Below are 23389 nucleotides of genomic sequence, written 5' to 3'. Positions count from 1 at the left end.
AAGGCCTGAAGTTGGGCGGGGCGCCCCTCCCCCACACTACTGGTTCTGAAGGCTCCGAGTGACCGGGACCGGCCGCCGGGGTGTGTCCCGGGACAGATTTCCCTGGCCGTGGGGGCGAGGCTTCCATAATGGGGCGTAACTTTTAGGGCGGGGGAGTGGCTAGCCAATGAGCAGAAAGGTGCGGGCCGGGGCGTGGCTTGCGCGCGGGTGCGGCGCGCTGCGGGGCGGCCGACGCAGGCAGAAGCGGGCGGCGCTCGGACAGCCAGTCGGCGCCGCGCGGAGCTGGCCGCTGGATTGGCTGCAACACTCGCGTGTCAGGCGGTTGCTAGGCTCCGGCCGCGCGCCCCGCCCTCGCGCTCAGCGCCCTCTCACCGCCCGGTACGTGCTCGCGCGGAGGCTGCGGCGCGGCGCTCGCGCTCCTTAGGCTTGGCGGCGGCAGCGGCGGCAGCTTCGCGCCGAGTCCCCGGGGAGCGGCGGTGGCGGCGTCCTGGGGCCGGGAGGAGCGAACACCTGCCGCGGTCCTCCCGCCGGCGCTGGGTGAGTGCACCGCCCGCCCCTATCCGCTGTGCCTGGCTACTCGGGCCCCCATCCCTGCTGCCGGCTGAGCCTTCCGCGGAACACCTGCTGCTGCTCGCTGTTCGGCCCGGGGCGGGGACACGGCCGCGGACGTCCTTGTGGGTGAGGAGGCGGTGCCGCCTGGACGGAGCCGCCCCTTTGCTCTCGGTTCCGCAGGCAAAGGCTCGGAGCGTTCGGCTGCAAGGCCCGGGCCGCGCGCCGCGGCGATGGGCCAGGCCTTAGCTCGGCCCGCGCTCCCGGGAACGCGGAGCCTGCGCCTTGGCCGCGGTTGTGAGCCGCCTGCGGGCCGCCTCCCGGGCTTCCAATAGGCGTTGTGGCCCAGTTGGGCCGGATTCTGACTGTGGGGCGTCGAGCCCCGCCAGAGGCAGGGAAGGGCACCGCTGCCGCCACTGCTCTGTCAGAGCTGCTCAGAGCCTTGGTGGGTTCCCTCATCCTTACTTGAGCTCCTTTGGAAGCTTGTTTACTTACTACCTTTTCACTTTGTATTTGGCAGACCTGGTTCACCTGCGAGTGTATTTGGATAGTGTCTCCACAGAAAATGTCGTCTCGGCTTGGAATCTTTTTGCCATAAATTCTAAGTTAGTTTCCTACAAACTCAACTGGTAACTTAAAATGCATCCTTTAATCTCTATAACTTGAAAAGTTCTTATTTTTGTAAATCGAGTTATTTCAGAATTAGTTTTAATGGTGACGATGAAGTTTTGACTGGTTGAGGCAAGAGCCTGGGACAGCACCTTCGTAGCGCAGAGTCTAACTTAAGATTCTAGCCTGCTGCTTCCCTAAATAAGCGAGTAGAAGTGACTCCTGGCATAGAAGCCAGACTCCGTGAAGGGAGGGTGGTGTTTATAGGACATAATTCCGGATAAAGAGTTGGATGTGCTTTCAGGTGTTTTGGAAAGTCTGGTGTAGATGGGGTATTGCAATTTTATCAGGTTCTGTGCTTAGTTAAGTTCAGAGACCTTATTTTGGAATGTTCCTGTTCTAAAAAAGAATTCAACCGTACTACATTTTGGAGGCATAAAAATCCATAGTTTGAGGATGGAGAAGTTTAGTTGAACTTTTGTGGGGTTTTTTTTTTGCTGTGAACTAAGGAAGAAGAGCTCATGGCCTGTGTCCTGTATTTTGGAGAAATCAGATTTCAGTAGGGAGTTGGATCCATCATGTGAAGATCCTGTGGGATATAAAAGCTTGTGTTGACATGTGCCTTTGTTAAAAGAGGCACAGTGCAAATCCTCACTGTTCTTAAAAATTGATTTGGCAAAATGCATTTATTCATTTTAACAAATATTTTGATTTACTACCTGCCAAATTCTGTGGTAGATCCTAGGGACCCATGTAAAAGAGTCTGCTTCTGCCCTTAAGGAATTCAGTTTAGGGGGCAGTGCGGACCGGGGAACCCATGATTAATAGTGTCTGCCCACTAAGCGTGCTCGCATAGTAGCCTGAGGAGAGAGGGAATTCCTGAGCTGTGGCTTTCAGGGCCAGCAGGAATTAGTGGGGGACATCAAGGCCTGGACACAGGGAACCACATGTACATGAGCACCTAAAATAGTGCTTGGGAGTCCTCCAGCTTGGCAGGTGGGAGCTCTGGGCCTGCCTTGTGCTCAGGAGTTCCAGCTTTGTATGTGGGGTGCAGGAGTCTGGGGAGCCTTTTAATCAGTAGAGTGGTGTGACCCAGACCTGTGTTTAGAAAGATATTGCTGGTGGAGTGGCAGGAAGAGGGAGGGGGTCAGGACCTCTGGCAGTTAAGTCAGCTAACAGAGGAGAGATGGGGAGGGAGAAGGAGCCATCAGAAAAGAGAGACTGAAAAGGTAGTACAGAGGGGATGTCCTGCCGTAATGGGGGAGGAGCTACATTCTGGAATCCATGGGCCAGAAGACCAAGCATAACCAAGGATTTAAATTCCTTCTTGACTACCTGGTATAGTGGCCCACAGAGTTGCTTATGTCTGGTTAGTGTTGAGGATGGTGGGATTTGGAGGGACCACTTAGGGACCACTTAGACTGCAGTCGATGCGTAGGAAAGGAGGCCTGGCATTTGATTATTAAAAACTTTATTGCCGGGCACGGTGGCTCACGCCTGTAATCCCAGCACTTTGAGAGGCCGAGGCGGGCGGATCACGAGGTCAGGAAATCAAGATCATCCTGGCTAACACGGTGAAATCCCATCTCTACTAAAAATACAAAAAATTAGCTGGGTGGGGTGGCAGGCGTCTGTAGTCCCAGCTACTCATTCTGGAGGCTGAGGCAGGAGAATGGTGTGAACCCGGGAGGCGGAGCTTGCAGTGAGCCGAGATAGCGCCACTGCAGTCCGGCCTGGGGGAAAGAGCGAGACTCAGTCTCAAAAAAAAAAAAAAAAAACAAAAAAAAAAAAACAAAAAACTTTATCTCCTACTTGAACTGGGATATTGCATTTGCTCTTGCCCACAGCAGGCATCTTAACCTGTGAGTCAATGTGTGTTCATCCTTGTGGAGGCAGATGAGAGCGTATTTCTTTTCTTCTTTTTTTTGAGATGGAGTCTTGCTCTGTCACCCAGGCTGGAATAAAGTGGTGTGATCTTGGCTCACTGCAACCTCCACCTCCCAGGTTCAAGCAGTTCTCCTGCCCCAGCCTCCCAAGTAGCTGAGATGACCGGTACTTGCCAGTGGCCAGGCTAATTTTTTGTATTTTTAGTAGAGATGGGGTTTCACCATGTTGGCCAGCTTAATCTTGAACTCTTGACCTCAGGTGATCCGCCCACCTCGGCCTCTCAAAGTGTTGGGATTACAGGCGTGAGCCACTGCGACTGGCCTTTTTTTTTTTTTTTTTTGAGACAGAGTCTCACTCTGTTACCCAGGCTGGAGTGCACTGGTGGGATCTTGGCTCACTGCAGCCTCGACCAACCTCCCTGGCTCAAGCAATCCTTCCACCTCAGCATCCTGAGTAGCTAGGACCACAGGCGCATGTCATCACTCCTGGCTAATTTTTTTTTTTTTTTTGAGACCGAGTCTTGCTCTGTCGCCCAAGCTGGAGTGCAGTGGCGTGATCTCGGCTCACTGCAACCTCCACCTCCCGGGTTCAAGTGATTCTCCTGTCTTGCCCTCCCGAGTAGCTGGGACTACAGGCGCGTGCCACCACACCTGGCTGATTTTTTTTATTTTTAGTAGAGCTGGGGTTTCACCATGTTAGCCAGGGTGGTCTCCATCTCCTGACCTCGTGATCTGCCTGCCTTGGCCTCCCAAAGTGCTGGGATTACAGGGGTGAGCCACCGTACCTGGCTAATTTTTTTTTTTTGAGGTGGAGTTCTGCTCTTTTGCCCAGTCTGGAGTGAAGTGGCACGATCCTGGCTCACTGCAACCTCTGCCCCCTGGGTTCAAGTGATTCTCCTGCCTCAGCCTCCCAAGTAGCTGGGATTACAGGCATGCACCACCACACCCGGCTAATTTTTGTATTTTTAGTAGAGATGGGGTTTCGCCATGTTGCCCAGGCTGATCTGGAACTCCTGACCTTAGGTGATCCACTCTCCTTGGCCTCCCAAAATGCTAGGATTACAGGCATGAACCACTGCGCCCCGCCCTAATTTTTGTATTTTTTGTAGAGATGGGGTTTCTCCATGTTTCCCAGGCTGGTCTCGAACTTCTGAGCTCAAGCAATCTGCCTTCCTCAGCCTCCGAAAGTGCTGGGATTACAAGCGTGAGCCACCATGCCTGGCCATTTTTTTTTAATTAATTAATTTTTTTCTTTTTTGAGACGGAGTCTTGCTCTGTCACCCAGGCTGCATGGAGTGCAGTGGCATGATCTCGGCTCACTGCAAGCTCCACCTCCCGGGTTCACGCCATTCTCCTGTCTCAGCCTCTCGAGTAGCTGGGACTACAGACGCCCGCCACCACACCCAGCTAATTTTTTTTTTTTTTTTTTTTTTTTGAGATGGAGTCTCGCTCTGTTACCAGGCTGGAGTGCAGTGGTGCAATCTCAGCTCACTGCAACCTCTGCCACCTGGGTTCAAGCCATTCTCCTGCCTCAGCCTCCCTAGTAGCTGGGAGTACAGGCGCGCACTACCACGCCCAGCTAATTTTTGTACTTTTAGTAGAGATGGGGTTTCTTTTTTTTTTTTTTTGAGACGGAGTCTCGCGCCCTCACCCAGGCTGGAGTGCAGTGGCGCAATCTCGGCTCGCTGCAAGCTCCGCCTCCTGGGTTCATGCCATTCTCCTGCCTCAGCCTCTCCGAGTAGCTGGGACTACAGGCGCCCGCCACCACACCTGGCTAATTTTTTGTATTTTTAGTAGAGATGGGGTTTCACTGTGGTCTCGATCTCCTGACCTCGCGATCCACCCGCCTGGGCCTCCCAAAGTGCTGGGGTTACAAGCGTGAGCCACTGCGCCCGGCCTAGAGATGGGGTTTCAACATGTTGGCCAGAATGGTCTCGATCTCTTGACCTCGTGATCCGCCCACCTCGGCCTCCCAAAGTGCTAGGATTACAGGCGTGAGCCACCATGCCCGGCCAGTTTTTTTGTATTTTTAGTAGAGACGGGGTTTCACTGTGTTAACCAGGATGGTCTCGATCTCCTGACCTCGTGATCCGCCTGCCTTGGCCTCCCAAAGTGCTGGGATTACAGGCGTGAGCCACCGTGCCCAGCTTTTTTTTTTTAAAGATGGAGTTTCACTCTTGTTGCCCAGATTGGAGTGCAATTATGCCATATTGGTTCACTGCAACCTCCACCTCCTGGGTTCAAGCGATTCTCCTGCCTCAGCCTCCTGAGTAGCTGGGATTACAGGCATGCATCACCACACCTGGCTAATTTTGTATTTTTAGTAGAGACAGGGTTTCTCCTTGTTGGTCAGGCTGTTATCAAACTCCCCACCTCAGGTGATCCGCCTGCCTCGGCCTTCCAAAGTGCTGGGATTACAGGCGTGAGCCACCTTGCCTGGCCAGCTTTTTTGTTTTTTTTGAGATGGAATCTTGCTCTGTTGCCCAGGCCGGAGTGCAGTGGCATGATCTTGGCTCACTGCAACCTCCGCCTCCTGGGTTCATGTGATTCTCCTGCTTCAGCCTCCCAAGTAGCTGGGATTACAGGCATGTGCCACCACGTCCTGCTAATTTTTGTAATTTTAGTAGAGATGGGGTTTTACCATGTTGGTCAGGCTGGTCTTGAACTCCTGACCTTGTGATCTGCCTATCTCAGCCTCCCAAAGTGCTGGGATTACAGGCGTGAGCCACCGTGCCCGGCCAGCAATTTCTATAAATAGGAATTTAGAGTAGCTTACAAAATTACACCAGCCAGAAGGCTTAATTTAGCCTTAATGAATAGGGTTCTCTATTTTCCAATTTCTTAAGTTTGATAGCTAAGCATTTTCTTTTTTTTTTTTTTTTTTTTTTTTTTGAGACGGAGTCTGCTCTGTCACCCAGGCTGGAGTGCAGTGGTGCAATCTTGGCTTACTGCAAGCTCCACCTCCTGGGTTCACGCCATTCTCCTGCCTCAGCCTCCCGAGTAGCTGGGACCGCAGGCACCCGCCACCACACCTGGCTAATATATATTTTTTGTATTTTTAGTAGAGACGGGGTTTCACCATGTTAGGATGGTCTTGATCTCCTGACCTCATGATCTGCGCACCTCTGCCTCCCAAAGTGCTGGGATTACAGGCATGAGCCACCGCACCCAGCCATAGCTAAGCATTTTCTTAGTTTTACTCAGGGTCCAGGGTAGAAAGATGGATGAGATGCATTGGTAGAAGATCATAAACTGAGGGTGTCAAAGTTGGTGAAGCTGGTCTGTGTTCTGTGTTGAAGTGATTAAATCTGAACGAACTTTAGCAGTATGTTGACTTAATTTATATTTATGTTTTAAAAGCAGGATTCTATTGGAACAATCAGCTGCATATTTAAAAAATTACTTTTATGACCAAATGTCTTTATCTTGCTTGTCATGAGATACATTTAATGGTGTTGAGGTTTTGGGCTGGGCACAGTGGCTCACACCTGTAATCCCAGCACTTTGGGAGGCCAAGCCGGGTGGATCATCTGAGCTCAGGAGTTAGAGACCAGCCTGTCCAACATGGTGAAACCCCTTCTTTACCAAAAAATACAAAAATTAGCTGGGCATGGTGGCGTGCACCTGTAATCCCAGCTACTTGGTAGGCTGAGGCAGGAAAATTGCCTGAACCTGAAAGGTGGAGGTTGCAGTGAGCCAAGTTTGAGGTTTTGCGGTGTTGAGGTTTTTCTTCTCAGTTATACCTTTTTGAGCTAATCGTTTTAAAAAATACCACTGTCTAAAATACACTGAAATTAATTTTACTATTTATAATTTTTGGTTCTGGATTGACTCTACAGAAAATGTTTCATTTTCTTACTGTGACCTTTGACAAAGAAGGGTGAGTAATTTGTGGTGTGGGCAGGAGACTCAGTGGCATTCCCCACTTCCTCTGGAGTTGGTCAGTGTGGTATAATTCTTTTTCAGTTGTGGGCATTCACCAATATTGTTTCCTCCTTTTCCTGCAGGGCCTCTGCTCTCCAGGAAGATAAGGCTTTTAAAGCAGCCTAGCACTAGAAGGTGAGGTAAGGTACTTGAAAAGAGACATTTCTGCAAAAGAAAGTTGAGGAATAATCACATACTGGCCAAAATGATAATCACAGAATTATATTTATTTATTTTTATTTTTTTTTTTGAGACAAAGTCTTGCTCTGTCACCCAGGCTGGAGTGCAATGGCGTGATCTTGGCTCACTGCAACCTCTGCCTCCTGGGTTCAAGCAATTCTCCTGCCTCAGCCTCCCAAGTAGCTGGGATTACAGGCATGTGCCACCGCGCCCAGCTAATTTTGTATTTTTAGTAGAGACAGGGTTTCTCCATGTTGGTCAGGCTGGTCTGGAACTCCCGACGTCAGGTGATCCACCCGCCTCGGCCTCCTGAAGTGCTGGGATTACAGGAGTGAGCCACTGCGCCCAGCTTATTTATTTGTTTTTGAGACAGGATCTCTGTCTGTCACCCATGCTGGAGTGCAGTCGCATGATTACAGCTCACTGCAGACCTTCACCTACTAGGCTTAAGCCATCCTCCCACCTTGGCCTCCCGTGTAGCTGGGACTACAGGGGCATGTCACCGTGCCCAGCTAATTTTTGTAACTTTTTGTGGAGATGGGATCTCACTATGTTGTCCAGGCTGATCTCAAACCCCTGGACTCAAATGTCCTCTGACCTCAGCCTCTCAAAGTGCTGTGATTAATAGACATGCACCTCCGCACCTGCCTTAGAATTTTAAAACGTTAATAGCGCAGGAAAAGCTCTATTGGATAATACATACGTTTAAGTAGTATGGAAGATAATAGTGGAAAGAGGCCGGGTGCGGTGGCTCACACCTATAATCCCAGCACTTTGGGAGGCCGATGTGCACGGATCAACTGAGGTCAGGAGTTTGAGACCAGCCTGGCCAACATGGCGAAACCCTGTCTCTGATAAAAATAGAAAAATTAGCCGGATGTGGTGGCAGGTGCCTGTAATCCCAGCTACTTGGGAGGCTGAGAAAGGAGAATCACTTGAACATGGGAGGTGGAGGTTGCAGTGAGCCGAGATCCCGCCATGACACTCCAGCCTGGGCAACAAGAGTGAAACTGCATCTCAAAAAAAAAGTGGAAAGAAAAGGACTGGGTGCGGTGGCTCACACCTGTAATCCCAGCACTTTGGGAGGCCGAGGTGGGTACATCATTTGAGGTCAGGAGTCCGAGACCAGCCTGGCCAACATGGTAAAACCCCGTCTCTACTAAAAATACAAAAATTAGCCAGGCATGGTGGTGTGCGCCTGTAATCCCAGCTACTTGGGAGGCTGAGGCAGGAGAATTGCTTGAATCTTGAACCTGGGAGGCAGAGTTTGCAGTGAGCTGAGATCGTGCCGTTGCACTCCATCTTGGGCGATGGAGTGAGACTGTCTCAAAAAAAAAAAAAAAAAAAAAAAGTGGAAAGAAAAGGAGGCCATTCTCATGCCTGTAATCCCAGCACTTTGGGAGGCTAAGGTGGGAGGATTACTTGAAGCCAGGAGTTTGAGACCAGCTTGGGCAAGAAAGAGACCCTGTCCCTACAAAAAATAAAAATAAAAAAATTAGTTGAGTGTGGTGGCACATTCCCTAGGTACTGGGGAAGCTGAGGTGGGGGCATCTTTTGAGCCCAAGAGTTTTTTGTTTGTTTGTTTGTTTTGTTTTTAATATTTTGTAGAGAGGGTTTTGCCATGTTGCCCAGGCTGGTCTTGAACTGCTGAGCATAAGCGATCTGTCTTCCTCAGCCTCACAAACGGCTGGATTACAGATGTGAGCCACTGGGCCTTAGCCTAGGAGTTTGAGGCTGCAGTGAGCTTTCATCACAGCAAATCACGCTACTGCACTCCAGACTGGGTGACAAAGTGAGACCCTGGCTCAAAAAATAAAAAGGAAAAGTCTCTTGTTGTCCCCTGCCTTTTTTTTTTTTTCTTTTTTGGAGACGGAATCTTGCACTGTTGCCTGGGCTGGAGTGCAATGGTGTAATCTCGGCTCATTGCAACCTCTGGCTCCCAGGTTCAAGCGATTCTCCTGCCTCAGCCTCCTGAGTAGCTAGGATTACAGGTGCCCGCCACCACGCCCAGCTAAGTTTTTGTACTTTCAGTAGAGACGAGGTTTTACTGTGTTAGCCAGGCTGGTCTCCTGACCTTGTGATCCTCCTACCTCGGCCTCCCAAAGTGCTGGGATTACAGGCGTGAGGCCATCCCATTTTATTTTTTCTGTAAATAGGGAATACAACACATGGTACTAACTTAATTAAAAGTTCAAAAGGGTTATACAAAGGAGGGAAAGGAACCTTCCTTCCATCTATCCCCTCAGCCTGTGGTTTGCCTTTCCAGAGACAGTTGTGATCCCCCCTAATTCCTGGGTCTCTTCCAGAGATGGCCCTTGGCAGTGTTTTTACCAAGTTTGAGTGTAGATTTCTTTTTTTTTTTTTGAGACAGAGTCTCTCTCTGTTGCCCAGGCTGGAATGCAGTGGCTCGATCTCTGCTCACTGCAACCTCCACCTCCTGGATTCGAGCAATTCTCCTATCTCAGCCTCCTGAGTAGCTGAGATGACAAGTGCGTGCCACCACACCCAGCTAATTTTTGTATATTCAGTAGAGACTGGGTTTCACCATGTTGGCCAAGCTGGTCTCGAACTGAACTCAGGTGATCCCACCCATCTTGATCTCCCAAAGTGCTGGGATTACAGGTGTGAGCCCCCGCGCCGGCCGGAATATAACATTTTTTTTTTTTTTTTGAGACTGAGTCTCCTCTGTCACCCGAGCTGGAGTGCAGTGGCTCGATCTCTGCTCACTGCAACCTCCGCCTCCCGGGTTCAATCGATTCTCCTGCCTCAGCATCCTGAGTAGCTGGGATTACAGGCACGCACCACCACACCCGTCTAATTTCTTTTTTTTTTTTTGTATTTTTAGTAGAGACAGGGTTTCAGTATGTTGGTCAGGCTGGTCTCGAACTCCTGAGCTCATGATCCACCTGCCTTGGCCCCCCAAAGTGCTGGGATTACAGGCGTGAGCCACTGCACCTGGCCGTGAATATAACATTTCTTTTTTTATTTTGGGAGACGGAGTCTCGCTCTGTTGCCCAGGCTGGAGTGCAATGGCGCGATCTCGGCTCACTGTGAGTTCCGCCTCCTGGGTTCACACCATTGTCCTGCCTCAGCGTCCTGAGTAGCTGGGACTACAGGTGCCTGCCACCATGCCCGGCTAAATTTTTGTTTTTTTTTTTCGTAGAGACGGGGTTTCACTGTGTTAGCCAGGAGACCTGTTAGCCAGGAGACCTGTTAGCCAGGATGGTCTCGATCTCCTGACCTCGTGATCTGCCCGCCTTGGCCTCCCAAAGTGCTGGGATTACAGGCGTGAGCCACTGCGCCCGGCGAATATAACATTTCTAATGATTAATCTGTCCCTAGTTCTTAGACAGTTTGGTTCTTTTTTTGTTTGTTTTTCTTCTTATTTGTTTTAGCTCTCTCCTACAGGAAGGAGGCTATTTCTTACTTTGGTTGTAATAGATAATGTTGCAGTTAACATCTCTGCATAAAGTTTTTTTGTGTTTTTTTGAGATGGAGTCTTGCTCTGTTGCCCAGGCTGGAGTGCAGTGGCGCGATCTCGGCTCACTGCAAGCTCTGCCTCCCGGGTTCACGCCATTCTCCTGCCTCAGCCTCCCGAGTAGCTGGGACTACAGTTGCCTGCAACCATGCCCAGCTAATGTTTTGTATTTTTAGTAGAGATGGGGTTTCACCATACTAGCCAGGATGGTCTCGATCTGACCTCATGATCCGCCTGCCTCGGCCTCCCAAAGTGCTGTGATTACAGGCGTGAGCCACCGCGCCTGGCCTGCATAAAGTTTTTTTTTTTTTTTTTTTTTTTTGAGACGGAGTCTCGCTCTGTCGCCCAGGCTGGAGTGCAGTGGTGCAATCTCGGCTCACTGCAAGCTCCGCCTCCCGGGTTCACGCCATTCTCCTGCCTCAGCCTCTCCGAGTAGCTGGGACTACAGGCGCCTGCCACCACGCCCAGCTAATTTTTTGTATTTTTAGTAGAGACGGGGTTTCACCATGGTCTCGATCTCCTGACCTCGTGATCCGCCCGCCTCGGCCTCCCAAAGTGCTGGGATTACAAGCGTGAGCCACCTCGCCTGGCCACATAAAGTTTTTTAAAAGAGTTTTTTGTATCATAAAAAGTGAATTGGGGCCAGGCGCGGTGGCTTACGCCTATAATCCCAGCACTTTGGGAGGCTGAGGTGGGCAGATCACGAGGTCAGGAGATCGAGACCATCCTGGCTAACACGTTGAAACTCCGTCTCTGCTAAAAATACAAAAAAAAAAAAAATTAGCCGGGCGTAGTGTTAGGCGCCTGTAGTCCCAGCTACTCGGGAGGCTGAGGCAGGAGAATGGCCTGAACCTGTAAGGCAGAGCTTGCTGTGAGCTGAGATAGTGCCATTGCACTCCAGCCTGGGTGACAGAGTGAGACTCCGCCTCAAAAAAAAAAAAAAAAAAAGAAGTGAATTGTGATTTACAGTTTTGTATAAGCACATTTATCAATGTCAAGTAAGGCACATTTGTATTGATTTTTATTTTTAAGTATTGTGCTCATTTTCTGTAGTCCCTTTTCTGTGACTTGCATGGATTTGTGATTTTTATAGCAACGTGGAGACCCATTGTCAGTGTTCCCTGCCCTTGGGGGCATGAGGAGCCACAGATTCATTCTTGCTGAGGCAGTCACGGCCCTTGGATACCCTAAGTATAGGGAAGTGTGCCAGTTGTGGGGAGCTCAAGGATGAATGAAGCACTTGGAAGGATATGTCGTATTCAGAGAAACAGTAGCCAGTGCCCAGCTTGATTCCCTGTTTTGGCATTTACTCTTCATTTCTATAGATGTTGTTTTTGTATATGAGGTATGAGAATCTACAAACAAGCACCTCTTACAGAGTTCTTTCTCCTAATTGGTACACAGTTTTCTGTATCTATAGGTTCCACATCTGTGGATTCATCCAACTGTGGATTGAAAATATTTGGGAAAAAAGGATGGTTGCGTCCGTATGAAACACGAATAAACTTTTTTCCTTGTCATCATTTCCTAAATGTTAGAACAACTATTTTCATGCCATTTACATTGTATTATGTGTTATAAGTAATCTAGGGATGTTTAAAGTATACAGGAAGATGTTTAAGGGATCCAGGGCTGTGCAGGATGTGCCTTGTTAACAAAATGTTTACAAGCAGTATACTTGGTAAAAGTCATCGCTATTCTCTAGTCTCAATAAGCCAGGGGCACAATGCACTGCGGAAAGCTGCAGGGACCTCTGCCCTTGAAAGCGGGGTATTGTCCAAGGTTTCTCCCCATGTGATAGTCTGAAATATGGCCTCGTGGGATGAGAAAGACCTGACCGTCCCCCAGCCCGACACCTGTAAAGGGTCTGTGCTGAGGTGGATTGGTAAAAGAGGAAAGCCTCTTACAGTTGAGATAGAGGAAGGCCACTGTCTCCTGCCTGCCCTTGGGAACTGAATGTCTCGGTATGAAACCCAATTGTACATTTGTTCAATTCTGAGATAGGAGAAAAACCGCCCTATGGGGGGAGGCGAGACATGTTTGCAGCAATGCTGCCTTGTTATTCTTTACTCCACTGAGATCTTTGGGTGGAGAGAAACATAAATCTGGCTTACGTGTACATCTAGTCACAGTACCTTCCCTTAAACTTAATTATGACGTAGATTCTATTGCTCATATGTTTTTGTCCTTATTATGATGCAAATATTACACCATTTTATATAAGGGACTCGAGCACCTGTGGATTTTGGTATCCTGGAACCAATCCCTCATGGATACCGAGGGAAGAGTTTGTAAATGTATTAAAACAGAGAAGTGGAATTGGAATCAAATTCTTTTGATTTTGTAGGTATCTCTGTTTAGCCTTTTCACTGTGCTGGGAACATTTCCCCCCAGGCATCCTAGGGGTTGATGGGAGATTTACTTAAGATTCCCAAGGCTGTCTAGGGCAGAAGTGAACCAGTTCTGTCTTGGTTGTCATAAACACCTCTGTTAATTAGCTCAGTTGTTCTCCAGGGATAGATTGATTCTCTAGCCAGCTTTTGCCAAGAAAAATTATGTAGTCAATAATGGAATTCCAAATAAGATTTCCTTTTTATTTGGCTATTAATCAGAACTTGGGATAACGTCCATTTTCTGGGCCCTAATTTTACTATGGAATGTTTCCATAAAACGTGCATCTGATTACTGTAAATGTCCTGTAAACACTCCTGCTTGGACTGGTAGGTCATTTTTTTTTCTTTTTTTTTTCTTTTGAGACAGTTTCAGTGTTGTTGCCAAGGCTGGAGTGCAGTGGCGTGATCTCAGCTCACTGCAACCTCCGCCTCCCGGGTTCAAGTGATTCTCCTGCCACAGCCTGGCTGTGCACCACCACACCTGGCTAATTTTTGTATTTTTAGTAGAGATGGGGATTCTTCATGTTGGTCAGGCTGGTCTCAAACTGCTGACCTCAGGTGATCTGCCTGCCTTGGCCTTCTAAAGTGCTGGGATTATAGGCGTGAGCCACCATGCCCAGTCTGTAGGTCACCTCTGTGTCCAATCTGCCCTGACCTCTGGGGAGGTCAAGGATGCCTTGCCTTCTAGGATTTTTTATATTGGAGACCAGTCTGATGAGTAGTCCTTGAGCAGGGGCTGGATTCCAAGTCTTGGAGAAAATGAGGAAGTTCTACCTCTTACGTGAGGTATGATTGAAGAAATTGTGTTTTCTTTGTTTTTTGAGAGGCAGGGTCTTGCCCTGTTGCCTAGGCTGGAGTGTGGTGGCATAATCATAGCTTACTGCAGTCTTTTTTTTTTTTGAGACGGAGTCTCGCTCTGTCACCCAGGCTGGAGTGCAGTGGCACAATCTTGGCTCACTGCAAGCTCCGCCTCCCGGGTTCACGCCATTCTCCTGTCTCAGCCTCTCCGAGTAGCTGGGACTACAGGTGCCTGCCACCACGCCTGGCTAATTTTTTGTATTTTTAGTAGAGACGGGGTTTCACCGTGGTCTCGATCTCCTGACCTCGTGATCCGCCCGCCTCGGCCTCCCAAAGTGCTGGGATTACAAGCGTGAGCCACTGCGCCAGGCCTGCTCACTGCAGTCTTGACCTCCTGGGGTCAAGCAATCCTCCCACCTCAGCCTCCTGAGTAGCTGGGACTACTAGCACGTGCCGCTATGCCCAGCTAATTTTTAAAATTTTTTGTAGCGATGAGGTCTTGGCTATGTTGCCCAGGCTGGATCCTCCTGCCTCAGCCTCCCAAAGTGTTGGGATTACAGGCATGAGCCACCACACCTGGCCCAGAAGTGTCTTATGTTTTTAGACTTTTGAGCAGTGTTGGAACAATTGAATCACCTGAGTGGAGAAATTTGGTAGGAAGAGAGTAGAAGAGAGGCTCTTTATTAAAGACCTAAAAATAGAATTAATTAAAGTCACAAATAGATAACAGTAGGATTTCTGTCTGACTCCTGCTTTGGGTTTGTGCTACCAGCTGTTGCATCTGCTTACCTAGAAAATAGAATAATATTTTGTCAGAAGGGTCAACAGTGTGGTCCTAAAACATTGTGTTTGCAAGTCTGAGGATGTGCTTTTTCCAATTTTAAAAGTAGTTTAGAAAGTGACCAGATTCTTTCATGTAGGGAAGAAATCTTAGCAGGAGACGTTGGTTCTTCTGCTTATAGTGCTAGCCCTAACCTGACAGGTCCTGTGGGGACGGACCCCTGTCTCTTCAGAGCCCTGAGCCTTTTTCTCTTCTAGTTGGACATTGCTGACTAGAGAGGGATCTCCTATGTAGGCCATCTGATTACCTGATTTAATCAGATGGTACCTCTGTTATTTTGGAGGAGAGGGTCTCCTTTTGATTCTAATAGCTGGAGATAAAAATGGCTCCGTATGCTTTCTTCCTGTGGAGGGCTCTGCTGCCCTGAGCTGCCTGTGTCCTTTACATCTGTGTGAGGGGGTGGAGGAATGTCCTGGCCTCCTCGCTTCCATCCTGCTATGGGCTTCCAGGGAGAATGGGGTCCATTGTGGGCTGTACCCAAAGGCACAGTCCTCTGCCTCAGTGTCAGGCTTACTGTGGTCTCTGTGTCCAGTTTGCTGTGGTCACTGGGTGCCAAGGAGCTGGGAGCTCAGGAAGCCAATGCTGCCTTTTTTTTTTTTTTTGAGATGGAGTCTTGCTCTCGTCACCCAGCCTGGAGTGCAATGGCACAATCTCTACTCACTGCAACCTCCGCTTCCCAGGTTCAAGCAGTTCTCCTGCCTCAGCCTCCCAAGTAGCTGGGATTACAGATGCACGCCACCACACCGGGCTAATTTTTGTATTTTTATTGTTATTATTATTATTTTATTTTATTTGAGATGGAGTCTCACTCTGTAGCCCAGACTGGAGTGCAGTGGCGCAATCTCAGCTCACTGCAAGCTCCACCTCCCGGGTTCACGCCATCCTCCTGCCTCAGCCTCCGGAGTAGCTGGGACTACAGGCGCCCGCCACCACACCTGGCTAATTTTTTTGTATTTTTAGTAGAGACGGGGTTTCACCGTGGTCTCAATCTCCTGACCTCGTGATCTGCCCGCCTCAGGCTCCCAAAGTGCTGAGATTACAGGCGTGAGCCACCGTGCCCGGCCATTTTTATTTTTATTTTTATTTTTGAGATGGAGTTTCGCTCTGTCGGCCAGACTGGAGTGTAGTGGCATGATCTCAGCTCACTGCAAGCTCCGCCTCCTAGGTTCATGCCATTCTCCTGCCTCAGCCTCCCAAGTAGCTGGGACTACAGGCAACCACCACCACGCTTGGCTAATTTTTTGTATTTTTAGTAGAGACAGGGTTTCACCATGTTAGCCAGGATAGTCTCAATCTCCTGACCTCGTGATCCGTCCTCCTCGGCCTCCCTAAATGCTGGGATTACAGGCGTGAGCCACCGCTCCTGGCCAATTTTTGTGTTTTTATTTTTATTTTTTTATTTATTATTATTTTTTTTTGAGACGGAGTCTTGCTCTGTCGCCCAGGCTGGAGTGCAGTGGCGCAATCTCGGCTCACTGCAAGCTCTGCCTCCTGGGTTCACGCCATTCTCCTGCCTCAGCCTCTCCGAGTAGCTGGGACTACAGGCGCCCGCCACCACGCCCGGCTAATTTTTTTTTTGTATTTTTAATAGAGATAGGGTTTCACCGTGGTCTCGATCTCCTGACCTCGTGATCCGCCCGCCTCGGCCTCCCAAAGTGCTGGGATTACAAGCGTGAGCCACTGCGCCCGGCAATTTTTGTGTTTTTAATAGAGACAGGGTTTCACCACTTTGGCCAGGCTGGTCTCGAACTCCTGATCTCATGATCCGCCCGCCTGGGCCTCCCAAAGTGCTGGGATTACAGGCGTGAGCCACCATGCCCGGCCGCCATTGCTTCTTTACATGCTACCCTGTTCTTCAGGAGTGTTCTGAAGGATGGTACTTTGTTTGCCTCTAGGTCTGCCCCCTGATTTTGTCATGTCTTGATAAACGCTTTTGTGGATCGTTTTGCAGGCCTAAGCTCACTCTTTTAGCAGATACGGGGCCATATTTAGAGAAGCAGGCCTGCTCCTCCCACGGGTAGCTGAATGCCTGGATACAGGAGGCTGGGCTGTCCCTTCAGGCCTTTCCTATATTCTGAATCCACTGGAAAGCATAAGATTAATCTATTTATGAATGAAATTGAACTTTTAATTCTTGTTTTCTTTATTTTGGCTTTATCAACTTTAGAACTAGATGTGAAATGCCAAAGTATGATTCTCCAAGTAGGAGAAGCTACAGGCTTTTTATTTTTTATTTTTATTTTTTAGATGGAATCTTGCTCTGTCACCCAAGCCGGAGTGCAGTGGCATGATTTCGGCTCACTGCAATCTCTGAGTAGCTGGGACTGCAGGCCTGTGCACCATCACACCCGGCTAATTTTTCTGTTTTTAGTAGAGACAGGGTTTCGCCATGTTGGCCAGGCTTGTCTCAAACTCCTGGCCTCAAGTGATCCTCCCACCTCCTCCCAAAGTGCTGGGATTATAGGCGTCAACCATCATTCCTGGCCCATCTGATTTTTAAAAATATATTTTACACCTTTTGTTTTTACTTCATTAGTATAAAATAAAAATACAGAAAAAAGGCCCCCCAAAAAGTATATGATTCAGTGAGGCCAGATATTTAAAAAACAGAAAAAAATGTATAACTTGGTTAATTATATAGTAAGAAATAGAGCATTGGTGGGGTACATTGACTCATGCCTGTAATCCCAGTGCTTTGGAGGCTGAGACAGGAGGATCACTTGAGGCCAGGAGTTCAAGACCAGCCTGGGCAACATAGCAAGACCTCATCTCTACAAAAACAAACAAAAATTAGCCAGGCATGGTGGTGTGCTTGTAGTCCCAGCTGCTCAGGAGGCAGAGGTGGGAAGATCACTTGAGCCCAGGAGGTTGAGGTGGCAGTGTGCTGTGATTGCACCACTGTACTCAGTCTGGGCGACAGAGAGAAACAGTGTCTGAAAAAAAATGTGGGGTACAGTGGCTCACACCTGTAATCCCAGCATTCTGGGAGGATGAGATGGGTGGGTTGCTTTGAGCTCCGGAGTTGGAGATCAGCCTGGGCAACATGGTGAAAACCCATCTCTACAAAAAAATACAAAAATTAGCTGGATATGATGGTGGACGCCTTTGGTCCCAGCTATTTGGGAGGCAGAGGCAGGAGAATCGCTTGAACCCGGGAGGCGGAGGTTGCAGTGAGCCAAGATAGTGCCACTGCACTCCAGCCTGGGCGACAGCGAGATTCTGTCTCAGCAAAAAAAAAAAAAAAAACTTTACTAGCCCCACCATAGGCCTTTTCATGGGCCCCCATCCCGTTTCCTTCCAAAGTTGATCTCCAGCCTTACTTTTTGTGCCCATCTCCTTGTTTCTTTATAGTTGTATCCCCCAAGTTTGCATCCTTGGTTACTGTAGTTTAATTTTTTCTGGTTTTCGAAATTGGTGTGTCTTTGAAGTCTGTTTTATCTAGTTTCTCCCTCTATTCCTTTTCCTTACAATTGTCTGTTGAAGAACCTGGTCCTGTAGAGTTTCCCACAGTCCACACTTAGCTGATTGCGTCTTAGGATTGCTCTCTATTTCTTGTGAATAGGCAGCTGGATCTGAAGGCTTGATCAGCCTCAGGTTTGGTCCCTTTGGCAAGGCTAGGGGTGGTCTGGGTCTTCCTTTTGGAGTTGTGGCGCCCACTTATCCCACACTATGGTCATAGCCGGTACTCAGAGCTCTACTTTTGTGGGGAGACTGGGGCCTGAGGAGAGGCTGACCCAGTAGTCCTGGTCAAACCAGTCCCCCCAGTGTGGGTGTGACACTGCCCTGGGTCACTGGGTGGGAGGGGTTTGCAGCACTGTTCCCGTCTTAGGTCCTTACTTCTTCCTTCACAATGCCCCTCCCCTGACTTTCAGCTTCCTTGCCTTTGGCTGTTTGTCTGCCATCTTGTCCGTTCTTTTCAGCTTTTCTGTCTCCCTTTCCCCGTTTGTGCAGTGTGCTGATTGGAAAAAAGTTGTTTGGGAATTAGGAGAGGGGTTCTCATACTGCGCAATCACTCGCCACCTGGGGGATTGTGGAAACCTAGGTTTCCCCATCGTAAAATAAGTTTAGTCCTGATGTTTTATTATTTATTTATTTATTTTTTTGAGACAGAGTCTTGCTCTGTCGCCCAGGCTGGAGTGCAGTGGTTCGATCTGGGCTCACTGAAACCTCCACCTCCTGGGTTCAAGCGATTCTCCTGTCTCAGCCTCCCGAGTAGCTGGGATTAGAGGTGTGCACCACCATGCCTGGCTAATTTTTGTAATTTTTTAGTAGAGACATGGTTTTGCCATGTTGGCCAGGCTGGTCTGGAACTCCTGACCTCAGGTGATCTGCCCACCTCGGCCTCCCAAAGGGTTGGGATTACAGGCGTGAGCCACTGCGTCCAGCCAGTCTTGACGTTTTGTTTTGTTTTATTTTTTATTTATTTATTTATTTTTGAGATGGAATTTTGCTCGTCACCCATGCTGGAGTGCAATGGCATGATCTCGGCTCACTGCAATTTCCGCCTCCCGGGTTCCAGCGATTATTCTGCCTCAGCCTCCTGAGTAGCTGGGACTACAGGCGCGTGCCACCATGCCCAGCTAATTTTTGTATTTTTTTTTTTTTTTTTTGAGACGGAGTCTCACTCTGTCGCCCAGGCTGGAGTGCAGTGGCGCAATCTCGGCTCACTGCAAGCTCTGCCTCCTGGGTTCACGCCATTCTCCTGCCTCAGCCTCTCCGAGTAGCTGGGACTACAGGTGCCCGCCACCACGCCCGGCTAATTTTTTGTATTTTTAGTAGAGACGGGGTTTCACCGTGGTCTCGATCTCCTGACCTCATGATCCGCCCGCCTTGGCCTCCCAAAGTGCTGGGATTACAAGCGTGAGCCACTGCGCCCAGCCTAATTTTTGTATTTTTAGTAGAGACAGGGTTTCACCATATTGGCCAGGCTGGTGTCAAACTCCTGACCTCGTGGTCCACCTGCCTCGGCCTCCCAGAGTCCTGGAATTACAAGTGTCAGCCACTGTGCCTGGCCTATTTTATTTTGATCTTATTTATTTATATATTTTTGAGACGGAGTTTTGCTCTTGTCGCCCAGGCTGTTGTGCAATGGTGCAATCTCGGCTCACTGCAACGTCTGCCTCCCAGGTTCAGGTGATTCTCCTTCCTCAGCCTCCCGAGTAGCTGGGATTACAGGTGCCCACCACCACGCCCAGCTAATTTTTAAATTTTTAGTAGCGACAGAGTTTCGTCATATTGGCCAGGCTGGTCTTGAACTCCTGACCTCAAGTGATCTGCCTGCCTCAGCCTCTCAAAGAGCTGGGATTACAGGCGTGAGCCACTGTACCCAGCCCCAGTCTTGATTTTTAAATGGTTGCCTCAGACTCTGTCTTATGACTTTTCTGTTTAAAAACTTTTTCTGTGTTTGAATGCTGTTTTAAAGGAGTTCCTTGTTTCTCCCTGTAGGGCATAGCCCAGCTGTAAAGAAATGTAGAAGTTAGAGCAGCTGGAATTGAGTCTTTTTCATATCTATGTTATCAAGCTGGGTAGGCTGGGGTGAATATGGAAGGCTGTGTCTGTGGTCATGGCCTCACCTGCTGATCTCAAGCTCTGGGTAGAGACTGGCCTTACAGGATAGGAGGTGTGTTCACTGCTAGTGCTGCTGCTATGCTGGCAGGTGGCTGAAATTTTGATCACTTGGAGGGGCAGAATGTTGATTAATTGTAGGGTGGTCTCAGACTCCACGCCCAGGAGCTTGTCAACTGGTCTTGGCTTTCTTGTGTGCAGGCCCCACTCCAGCTTACCCTGATATTTGGTAGGCAGCCCAAGCCCGTGTCTTGTGTGAGGATAACTCGTTGCTCACCTGAGAGACAGAGCCACTGTGTGATTGGCTGTTGCTGTGAGGACGGAGTCTTTTTTTGTTTGTTTTTGAGACGGAGTCTCACTCTGTCGCCCAGGCTGGAGTACAGTGGTGCAATCTCGGCTCACTGCAAGCTCCGCCTCCTGGGTTCGCGCCATTCTCCTGCCTCAGCCTCCCGAGTAGCTGGGACTACAGGCGCCCACCACCACGCCTGGCTAATTTTTTTTGTATTTTTAGTAGAGATGGGATTTCACCGTGTTAGCCAGGATGGTCTCAATCTCCTGACCTCATGATCCGCCCTCCTCGGCCTCCCAAAGTGCTGGGATTACAGGCATGAGCCATCGCACCCGGCCAAGGACGGAGTGTTGTTCTGTCACCCAGGCTGGAGTGCAGTGGTGCGATCTCGGCTCACTGCAACCTTTTGGAGACAAAAAGCCTTGGTTGTGTCTGGCCTTTATCTTTGTTATAATGACCCTGAAACCGTGGCCTGAGTCTTTGAGGTGGAAGTTGCCCCAAAAGTGTCATGTAGTATACCAGAATTTATCAAGCCTTTCCCTAGTACTGGGACACTTAACATGTGCCTGTGGTACTTTTGTTTGTTTTGCTATTATTTCACATTTAATTTCATTTTTGTAAATACTTAAATAATTTTGAAGCCAAATTTAGATTTTTTCATCTTTATGTCCACTTAGGTTGCTTAGACCTCAGGTGGTAGATCAGGTTTTGTTTTTCTTTTCTTTTTTTTTTTTTTTTTTTGAGACAAGGTCTCACTCTGTCACCCAAGCTAGAGTGCAGTGGCATGATCATGGCTCACTGCAGTCTGAATTCCTGGGCTTAAGCAATCCTCCTGCCTCAGCCTTCTGCAAAGCTGGAACTACAGGCATGTGCCACCATGCCAGCCTATTTTTTTTTTCCTTTTGTAGAGACAGGGTGTTGTTATGTTGCCCAGGCTAGTCTCAAACTCCTAGCCTCAGGTGATCCTCTCACCTCAACCTTCCAAAGTGGTGGGATTACAGGTGTGAACCACCATGCTCAGCCTATTTTCTTGTTTTGAATCCAAGCTTTCTGAGGATCGTCCTTTTTTTTTTTTTTTTGAGACGAGTCTCGCTCTGTCACCAGCTGGAGTGCAGTGGCGCGATCTCGCTCACTGCAGCTCCGCCCCCGGGTTCACCCATTCTCCTGCCTCAGCCTCCCCTACTGACTACAGCCCTGCCACCTCGCCCGCTATTTTTGTTTTTAGTAGAGACGGTCTCACCGTTAGCCAGGATGGTCTCGATCTCCTGACTGGATCCGCCGCCTCGGCCTCCAATGCTGGGATTAAGGCGTGAGCACCGCCCGCCAGGATCCTCCTTTAGGAGGAGAATGTGAGGAATTCCAGAGTCAGGGAGGCATGGGAGAGGCCTGGGGAGGCACTGCTCTGGAACCGCCTGTAGGAATGGTGTCAGACTGCCAGCAGAAGCCAGGGTGGTGAGGGGAGGGCTGAATGTTCTGCAAGAGAGATTTATACCACTATTTTCTTTTTCTTTTTATGTATTTATTTATTTATTTGTTTATTTTTTTGAGACGGAGTCTCGCTCTGTCGCCCAGACTGGAGTGCAGCGGTACAATCTCGGCTCACGCCTCCCGGGTTCACGCCATTGTCCTGCCTCAGCCTCCCGAGTAGCTGGGACTACAGGTGCATGCTACCATGCCCGGCTAAGTTTTTGTATTTTTAGTAGAGACAGAGTTTCACCGTGTTAGCCAGGATGGTCTCGATCTCCTGACCTTGTGATCTGCCCGCCGCAGCCTCCCAAAGTACTGGGATTACAGGTGTGAGCCACCGCGCCCGGCCCTTTCTTTTTCTTTTTTTTTTTTTTGAGACAGAGTCTCACTCTGGAGTGTAGTGGCATGATCTTGGCTCACTGCAACCTCCACCTCCCGGGTTCAAGTGATTCTCCTAACTCAGCCTCCCAAGTAGCTGGGATTACAGGTGTGCATCACCACATCTGGCTAATTTTTATATTTTTAGTAGAGACAGCGTTTCACCCTGTTGGCCAGGCTGGTCTCGAACTCCTGACCTCAGGTGATCTGCCCACCTCAGCCTCCCAAAGTGTTGGGATTATGGGTGTGAGACACTGCGCTCAGCCTGATATGAATATTCTTGACAGTGTCTTCTGGGTATATACCTAAGAGTGAACTGTTAGATATATAGTATTTGATTTTTTTTTTTTTTTTTTTTTTTTTTTTTGAGATTCAGTTTCGCTCTGTTGCCCAGGCTTGAGTTCAGTGGTGTGATATTGGCTCACTGGATCCTCCGCCTCCCAGGTTGAAGTGATTCTCCTGTCTCAGCCTAACCAGTAGCTGGGATTACAGGCACGTGCCACCACGCCTGGCTAATTTTTGTATTTTTAGTAGTAATGGGGTTTCTCTATGTTGCCCAGACTGATCTCGAACTCCTGTATTGCTCAAGCAATCCACCTGCCTTGGCCTCCCAAAGTGCTGGGATTACAGGTATGAGCCACCGTTGCCTGGCCTGATGTTTTAATTACTGAGAATTTTGTATTTTTTGTAGAGATGGGGTTCTTCCTCTCTGCCTAGGCACATGACTGTCTATCCCAGATGGCTGCACTGGCCTAGGACAGACGGACGGTTCTTCCCCTAGTATGTCAAGACCCTGGAGGGTGCAACCTACAGAACAGCTGGGCTCCTGCATTCCTCCCAGACCCTGTCTTCAGTAGGACAACAGGCAACAAACTTAAATTTGGCAGTATGAATTTACAAAAGGTTAATGTTTTCCAGAACAGTGAAACTACAGTATAAAGGTTAGACTTTAGAACCAAAGTTACTCTCTAGCTTCCCTCTTCTGCCCTTCGTGCGCTCAGCACTTGTATCTGTGTTCCCACTACCCTGAGC

At 49.0% G+C, this 23389-nt stretch overlaps 1 protein-coding gene across 1 annotated transcript in view; it reads left to right on the top strand.

Annotated features, from left to right (window-relative positions):
- The first annotated feature begins 255 nt into the window (after positions 1-255).
- Positions 256-23389, top strand: part of DAG1 (dystroglycan 1) — a 68450-nt gene continuing 45316 nt past the window's right edge. The window contains exon 1 of the mRNA XM_003257064.3: positions 256-537. The gene's annotated coding sequence lies outside the window, so the exon portion shown is untranslated. The remainder of the gene's footprint in view (positions 538-23389) is intronic.

Source organism: Nomascus leucogenys, chromosome 4 (assembly GCF_006542625.1).
Source record: "Nomascus leucogenys isolate Asia chromosome 4, Asia_NLE_v1, whole genome shotgun sequence".
NCBI classification, from domain to species: domain Eukaryota; kingdom Metazoa; phylum Chordata; class Mammalia; order Primates; family Hylobatidae; genus Nomascus; species Nomascus leucogenys.
Note: the sequence above shows the minus strand (reverse complement) of the source record. Positions and strands in the feature narration are given on the sequence as shown.